The sequence below is a fragment of the Rousettus aegyptiacus genome, unplaced genomic scaffold (assembly GCF_014176215.1).
Source record: "Rousettus aegyptiacus isolate mRouAeg1 unplaced genomic scaffold, mRouAeg1.p scaffold_m13_p_2, whole genome shotgun sequence".
NCBI lineage: Eukaryota > Metazoa > Chordata > Mammalia > Chiroptera > Pteropodidae > Rousettus > Rousettus aegyptiacus.
In genome coordinates this window covers 117,494,504-117,503,506 of record NW_023416295.1, presented here as the reverse complement: position 1 = coordinate 117,503,506, position 9,003 = coordinate 117,494,504, and the positions used below count along the sequence as shown (strand labels likewise).

Below are 9,003 nucleotides of genomic sequence, written 5' to 3'. Positions count from 1 at the left end.
ATTATAGTATGAACTATGACTAACCAATTAGTCTTTGATGACCACCCCAAACCCTACTTTTCCTGGCAGTTAGCTCTCTTTGAATTTCTGCCCATTGAGACCTCGTTTCATAAAAAAAAAAGCTAAAGTCTTGTTCTAAGGGTAGTTATATTTTAGTTTTTTCTCTAATAATGATTGCATTCCCTTGTTAAGTTTCCTCCCTTTTGGGAAGAAGCCATTTCTGGAACAGAACGTGCTTTCTGCTGTCCTGTAGTCACATGATAAACCTATGTAACCCTTTAAAGCTCCTGAGTCGTGCATTTAAATATCCAATTTATTTTATACATATAAACAGTTGATTCAAGTAGAGTACAGAGTTGTTTGGGATCATCAATTTGTAAAGTGAGTCTGTCAAAGTAATTTGGAAAGAGTTCACCTGGATGAAGACACCAGTGGATGAAATACTTGTCAATTCAAGAGAAAAAGCATTTCAAGAACGAAAAAGTCTATGACCTACCTAGGCCCCTTCACGGGGCTCTAGGTGTGGAAACTACGCGAATCAGCTACTTTTACAGCCACTTTCCCCGACACAAAGGAATATGCAAGCACCAACTGTTTGATGGCGTTGGTGATTGAATTACAGTTTGCATTAAAAGCACCTTTTGAGTTTCAAGGGTTTCTAAGCCCTTCGCACTACTGTAACCCGCTGGCGTCCAGGAAACCTCCTGGAGCCAGAGGGCTGAGGCGAGGTGGAAGGGACGGTGGGGGCGGAACAGAGCCACCGCGAAGAGCGCCGCGCGTGCCGGGCCGGGGCTGCGGCGCCGAGGAAGGCCCCGCCCCTCGGCTTCTCTCGCTCCGCCCCGCGCGCCCCGCCCGCGGACGCAAGCGAGAGCGAGGCCGAACGCCTGACGTCAGGCGACACCGCCAAACCTCGCCCAGAGTCAGGCGTGTAAACCAGCCGGAGCGGCGGCGACGGCGGCAGCGGCAGGACCGCCGTGGCGCCGGGAGCAGCGACCCGGAGGGAGCGCGAGGCGACGCTGGCTGCGGGGACTCGGTGACAGCGTGAGAGGTTCGCAGAGTGCGCGCGTGGCTGCAGAGGGGAACGGCGACGGCCGCGCGGGGCGGGGGCCCGGGAGCCGGCTGAGAGGAGCGGGTGGGGTGCGGCGCGGGCCGGGCGGGGCGCGCGCGGCGGTCAGGGGCCCCGGCGGTGGCGGCGAAGGAGGTTGCTCGGAGCGCGGCAGGTGGTGCGAGGGCCCGGCGCCCGGCCGGCGAGCGCGCTGCCTCCCGGACGGGTGGGGGCGAGCCGCTGCCGCCGCCGCGGGGAAACAGCGCGCTTTGCGGAAGGGGTCAAATGTCTGAAATATGGCGGAGGAAGTGAGAGCCCGAGGACCCCCCCACCCGCCCGCTCCCTTCTGCCCGCGACCGCAGCAGCCTCTCCCCTTGAAGTCTTCCCCCGCCCCGGAGCCCCCCTCACTGGCCGCCTCGGTTTTCTCCTGGGTGTGGGTGGAAGTTAGAACGGAAACCAGAAAGTTGTCTTTTGCGAAGACCCAGCTTCCCCCAGCCCTGAGCCAGGGCGAGGAGCGTTCTGGGGAAACCACTCCCCGGCGCCCTGCAGGCTCTAGCCTGACAGGGAAAAAGTTTGCCTAAAACGGGGCTGGTTTGCTCCATTTGTTGCGGGAAGTGGCAAGGGGGACGGCAGCGGAGGGAGCCCCACCTAGTCTGGCAGCAACCACGGCGTAGAGAAAAACTGTTAAAGGGGCCTTTCCCTTCGTCAGCAAGAGGAAATCTCTTTCTCTTACAGAGAGGAGAAAATCCAGGAAGTTCGAACTCTTCTCTTTTTCGCCATCTCAGTCTGTCTAATTCTAGAACTGACCGTCAGAGCCATTAATTTCATACCCCCAGTGGAGTGGGCCATCCGGATTGTTCTTCTAGGGGGAAAAACTAATGGCTTTTGGAGAAAAGATCATCCTTGCGAGTTTAAGCAGATGATTTGCTTTCCTTTCGCCTGCCCCCCTCCCATCCTCTTTAGTAATTTACAAAAACGTTTTTGCCTTACTATTCCTGTTTCTTGTGAACATAAGCAGTTCTGTATTACAGTAACGGGAAATCACATTTTTAACGGGGTAGAAAGTTGACACTTAATGAAGATTGTGATTTTTAGTATTTTAAAATTAATTCAGTCTAATTGACCTTTGTTTTGCTAGTAGCATGTAATAAATATATCGAATGCTTATAGCTTAAAACTTCTAACTCGTAAATTCATTTTGAACTCTTTTTTGTAATTAGAATGTTTTTTGGACTTGCTCAACAAAACCTTGTCTTAGCAAGAAGTAACTTATAAAAAGGTAGACGTTCATTTAACTTCAAGCTTATATCACTCCCAAAAGCTGACTCTTGAAAATAGTATTTGAGTCATAATGGAGTCATGGGACTTTTTAAGGCCCGGAAAGGACAATTCAGATCCTTGAGTCCTGCTCTCATTTTATGGAGAAGGAAACTGAGGCCTAGAAAGGATAACTGGCTAGAGGTCTTGCTGACTTTTAAGACAGTAGTCTATCCATCATAGGGAACCTAGAAAAAGAAATATAACAGTTTTATGGTGAATTACATTTTACAGAGGATAATATTCCCAATATACCCCCAAAAGAGGTATGTACCTTAATCACACAGTGTGGAAGAACCACTTGGATAGTTTCGTTCCCAGTTTTTAAGAGAGGCGATTGAAACTCAGGAGATTAAATAACGTTAAGGACACAGAGCCCTAAATGATAGTTTTATTAGAGTCCATCCATGCTTTTAATCTCTGCACTACTCAGAGTGTTTTCACTTCATTACCTTGTTTGGCATTCACAATAAATTGTGAGGCCCCTTTATCCGAGGAATCCTCAACGTGAATCTTTAAGATATGTTAGTCAGTTTGGTTTTAATGTGCTGGGTATCAGAATACAACTGAAGAGCCCAGAGATAAGTTGGTGTAATTTAAATATGTGGAATGAGGCCTGAAAGTGAATGCTTTTCATGTTCTTTGGCTCACCTTCTTCCATGAAAGCCCTCTCTTTTTTCCTATCTATGACACATGTCAATTTCTATCTTCTGTTATCTTTATATGTATTTTTATTACCTATTCCACTAAATTGTGCTCTCCGAGGACAAGGTGTGTTCTTTGTATGCCCCAAAGCGCTGGCAGGTACCTCGCACATAAACCATACCAATTTATTAAATGGAAGCACCATGAGGGTAGGGACTTGATTTTTTTTCATTCTGCACTATATAGTCTTAGTTCCCAGAAGCTTGCCTGAGCATGTAGTGTTTAGATTCAGGGATTAACTGTAATAAACAGTTAAAAAGATATTTGAAGAGACTTTGTATTCCTTCAAAAAGAAACATTTCCACATCGGTTTTGGAATCTTTAATTATACAAATTGATTTTCCATTTTATCTTCAAAACTATCCTTTTGGTATAGAATTTCAGTATTTTAGCTTTGTGAAAGGAAGGTGAGCACCCATGTAAGGAGGGTCTAGCCAGGTTTAATAAAGAATTGATCATAAAAAACCTTCATTCATGCTCATAAGGATCTTATCAAGTGTATTTTCATATGTAATTCAAGATTGGTAGAAGGCCTATGCAGAGGTTGATAACATGATAACTAATTATACATGTTTTAAAGTCTAACATTTAGTTGAGAAACTGCTCATGTTCGGCTTTGACTTTAATTGTAGATACTTGATAATGAAGTTAATTAGTGGAACTAGATCTGATACAAATTTGGCTGATTTTACAAAGATGTGATTTTGTTTTTTTCCAAAAGTGTAGTTTAAATAGGCAGTTTTATTATTGACTATCAAGATCTTCCTTATGCATGTATCATTTTCCAAAAGACTTAAAATAATGTGTTCTGTGTATGTGTTGATAAAGAGGGTAAGTAGTGATCTGTAGTGTCTAGATTTGACTGGCACCAGGATTAATTTAGTATTTATGAACTAAATATTCAAAAGCTGTTTGTCTTTTAATTATGGCAACGATGTCACATGTTCAGTCTAGAAAAGCTTTATAGTGATCTTTCTTGTAAGACCATATAAGGTTGCAACTAAATACACGTCTTGGGGTTTTTTCCCCCCACTATCATTTTTTGAGGACTCCATGGTCCTAGAGATTAGGCTGAAGTTTTTACTGTTAATCTTTTTTACAGTGAATTTCTTTTAGGAAGAATTAAGTAACAAACGTTTGTCTGATGCAATGATTTATTGTACCATTGGAAAGTTTTCCTTGGCTTACCCTTGTGCGGAAAGCCTAATGTTTTCAATGTTCTTAGATATTTTGCAATAGTATTGAAAGGTACTAATTACCTTTTGAGGACTTAAGTCTTTTAATTTATTCTCTGGATATTTCATGAATGCAGTGGAAACAGTAGCTACATAGGATGAATTTATCCATTTGCAGTAAAGACTGGCTTGCTATATAATCTCTTGGACTTTGTTTGAACCTAGTTGAACATTGGATTCTAAGACCAATTCCTTCAGTCATAGAATTTTTATTTTAAAGAAAGGTTATGGGGAACTTATGTGCTACCTTTAAGAAATTAAAATTTTTTAAAAAATGTACTGCAAACAAAAAGAAATACCACTTCTCCATACATCCTATCACTGATGTGTTTATTCCTAATGTTAGTCAAATTGAAGATACATAGCAACTGATTATTATTTCAGTAATGATTTGGAAATGATTTGGATTTTTGCTTTGTTTCTCTAGAGGATCAAAAAATTTAAACTGTTTCCAAGTAGGCTTAAAACTTAGAAAATAAAAAAACTGAAAGTTTAGGGGAATGTACCAGGTTTTAAAATAATAATATAAAAAAATGCATCATGAATAACAGAATTTCCATCTGGTCCTTATTATACAGAACAATATCCGAGAGTATTACTGTGCTTAAATTGTTTGATTGCATATTAGGTGCTTGAATGCTAGAAATATGTTCACTTTAAATTAAGAGTTTTAGTCTAACAGTAGAGTAATTACCTAATGTTATGATTTTTAGTTTTTCTTTGCGCTGATTCCTTAAACCTACTCTTATAGTTATGCTATTCTATAATTCTGTAGTTATGCTACTAAATGCACGCACGTGTGTGCGTGCACGCACACAGACCGACTGCTGTATCAGTGAGACCTTTTAAATTTGAACTGGATTCTGATCTTATGAGATAACTTGTTAGGTAATATTTTCCAGTGGTGGGGGATTAATTTTTTTTTTGACTGTGTACAAGTAGACTAAATAAAGATGTTAAAGGAAGAGAGCATCTATAAAAAGCAGTTATGAGTAATTTTGATCACTTTAAATTGTTAACTTCTTGAAGTCATCACTTTTACGGCCCAGAGCTTTTGCTTAATTTTTCAGCACTTGGTTTGAAATTTATATTAGTAAACATGTACTTTTAATAAAATTAGTTTCCTATATTTAAAACTTAGCTCTTGTGAAATAACTTTATTTTGAAAATATACAATGAACTGATTGCTTATTGGTGAATTGCCTCTATCTGTTGTTTTCTTTTTCTTTGTCTTGTAGGAAGGGAAAAAAGATGAAAGAAAATCTGTTTTGTCCATTTAATAGCAGTTTTTGGCAAAAGGTTCTGGAGAGGAAATGGAAAATGTTACGTAAAATAAAATTCTAATTATCTGTATCTTCTCAAATTTATCTTTCTCATTAGAATATATTTTTCAAGTCACTTTATTCTGAAAAAATAGGGTGACTTTGTAAAGTTCTTAGTTAATGGGACTGAGGGTGTCAGTAAAGTCTACAAATATAAGTTCTTTTCATTTAATAGTTTTTGGGTGTCAAAGTGATATGCACATTACAGCCATCTGTTAGCTTGTGTTTTAAGGTTGCAGTGAGAATATTACTATTACTTTATTATGCTGACATAGTTATAGCTGCTGCTTCTGAGATTGTAAGTTATATGTTTGTCTTTCTAATTTTCTTATTCAAGTGTTTAGAATACAGAAACGTATAAAGAGGAAAACTAGTATTGTAATTCTACCAGTACAATGAATTATTAAGCTAAATTTATAATTCTTGTTCTGAATCATTCCTACCTCCTTGCTTTCTTAGTAGGAAAAAAGAAAGACATATACTGCTGAGAGTTGTTGGGGATTAAATGGAGTATTATTCATAAATGTTTATAAAAGAATATATTAATGTAGTATTATTTATAATAAAGTTTTTATTCCCCTGTAGCATTGCTACTCCTAATTGAAGTTGATTTGATTATTTGATTTTTAGGATTCCCATTAAGGTATGAATTGGAAATAAGAAAGAATAATTGTGATTGTGAACAAAACAAATAAATTATATAGCTCTGTGGTTTTCAAAGTATGATCCAACAAATCCTAGACATTTTTAGGGAGTCCACATGTACAAAACTTTTTACAGTGATATTGAGATGTTCTTTGCCTTTATTGCTGTGTTGACATTTGTACTAGTGGGATAAAAACAATGATGGATAAGACTTCTGGCACCTTAGAATGAATCAGGTCAGAGCGCCAAAATGTACTAGTAGACTTTAAATTCTTCATTTCAATACATTCACAATTTAGGGAGGGAAACATTTTTCACCTAAAAGTATTAGATGAAGAAGTAAACTTTTAAAATCAGATCTCAACTCTTGTACACGTTTTAATATACTGTGACAAAATGGGAAGTATTTGGTAAAATGCTTTTTGCCGCCATCCTGAAGTAAAATAGAAAGGCATTTGGGTTGCAAGTTGGACTTGACACTTTTTCCATCAGCACCATTTTTTTTTTTTTTTTTTTGAAAGAATGCCTGACAATGGTTATTCAGACTTGGGTATTAGGCTGACACTTTTCTGCAAAATAAAATGAGACCATTGCTTTAAGGAAAAGGTTGACAGTGTTTATGGTCAATGATAAGTTCTAGTTTTCAAGCGAAAATTAGAATTTTGGGAAACTATCAGCCACTGTGCTCTTGCCAGCTTCTCAGTATTTAAAAGATTTTTCTGGTATTGGTGATATTAATGAACATTTTTTTAAAAAAGAAACTTATAATGAAATGTGTCAATATTTGAAGATCTGCATAATTCTCTGAACCAAGGTTTTCCAGGTGACCAGTGCATGATATTAGAAAATCATGATGAGTAAGAAATGCTTCCAAAGTTCTAGCTATACCAATGGATTTTAATGTTACAGAGAACATAAAATTAATTGATAGGGTTTCTTATTTCAATATATTGCAACCATTTGTTGAGTTTTGGTGTAGTATTAAAGATGAATATCCACACTTATCTGAAAAAGCTATTAAAATATTCCCACTGTCTGGTTATCATTCACTTTTTTTTTTTTTTTTTTTGGTATTCATTTTTCAATGCTTTACTCTGAGTGTTTAGCATCACCTTTGATTTATTTAGTTTGTTTATTTTGAGATGAGAAAAATAGGAACCGTAGATAAATATGAGGCAGTGTTATGTGCTTTATCTTGAAAACTGTTATTAATATAGAATTGGTTTAGGCTTAATTTCTTCGGTCTTTGAGTAGTCCATTCTTTCATCACTGTAATAGATTGGGTAATTGTTATTTTATAAACCTACTTTTTGTTTTAATTCTTGTTTTGTACACCTGATTACTCATCTCTAGATAGATTGCATGTATGTCCAAGTTTTGGCATAACCTTAAAAGAGTGGATTTCTAATAGTTGACTTTCACAATTTTAGGGTATGTGGTAGCTTTCCTATAATCAAGCTGTGGACTTTTTCTCATATCAAGTTTAATAACGTCTTCTGGACCTGAGAATTTGGTGTGTTGTCTACCTTCAGTAGATACTTCTCTGAAGCAAATGTTACTGGATAATGTTTTTAGCTTCTAGGAGAGAGCTGTTTTTCATGTTTGTTTGAGAACAATTGTAGCAATCCTTGTTAAACAACTATTTTTATAAACCTCATGTCATAGGATGGTTCCAAATTTTAAAGGATTTTTAGACTAACCTGCATTAAGTTCAAGTAACAAGTTTCAGAAAGAAAGTTTTATGAAAGAAGTAAGAAAGATAAATTATAGTTTATGCTCTACTCAGTTCCTTGGAAATTTAGTGTCATTTCCCTAAACATAATAAAATTGGTGTGTTCTGTGAAGAAAGAAGGTATTGAGTCTGAGCACTACTATTGGAAAGAACGGGGTTGACTTCAGAGGAAGAGGAAGAGGTGTGGCGTGGTCTAGGGAGCAGTAAGTACAAAACTTCTAACTTCAAGGTAGCTTCAAGGATTAAACATAGCAGAACTCTTACCTCCTGGAGCTAATCTGACAGTAAAGGAGGGAATTTAGTAAGAAGCTTTCGTTCTCCCTATATTAAATAATTAACTGGTTAGCTGTTCTGGCTACTCTAAATTAGGAAACCTACTGAGATCATAGTTTATGTCCAGGACATCTAGATTAGTCACAAGGTTGCCCCTGGCCATTATTGCTTATACAATTTGTTGCTGGTTTTAAAAACAAAAAAAATTGTATGAAATTTTATTTCAGGTTTTTATTACTTGAGCTTTTTTCCTCCAACAGCCCTGTCACCTTACTTCATCATCCTTCAACAAAGAGAAGACAGAATTTGCAAGTTTTTAAAGACAGAAGAGCATTCATAATATTTTTCTATTGTCTGTGTGAAAGTGATGATGGTAATAATGGGCAGTGAAGAGATGGAAGGGCGAGAAGTAGAGCAGAAAAGAGAGTGAGGATGGTTAAGAGGTTCTCCTAATGAGCAGGACTACTGTTACATTGCTGTTGACTTTAGAGTTCTGGTTTAAACAGGAATGATAAACTCCACTTTGAAAAGCACTCGTGATGCTTTAATGATAGATCTTGTCTACTAGAGGGGTCCTATGTAAAGAATAAATTGGTCTTCTCTCTCAGAGATTATGGTGTTAAAATAAAAGTTTAATCACTAAAGAATGTCAGTTAAGAGTACTTTTGCTCTTTTTACTCTCCAATAAGACAGTATGCACTTTGCTGTGAACCTTCAGGTGCTCAAATT

The 9,003-nt window shown here is 38.0% G+C and overlaps 1 protein-coding gene across 1 annotated transcript in view; it reads left to right on the top strand.

Annotated features, from left to right (window-relative positions):
• The first annotated feature begins 910 nt into the window (after nt 1–910).
• Nucleotides 911–9,003, top strand: part of RAP1B (RAP1B, member of RAS oncogene family) — a 40,105-nt gene continuing 32,012 nt past the window's right edge. The window contains exon 1 of the mRNA XM_016148470.2: nt 911–1,048. The gene's annotated coding sequence lies outside the window, so the exon portion shown is untranslated. The remainder of the gene's footprint in view (nt 1,049–9,003) is intronic.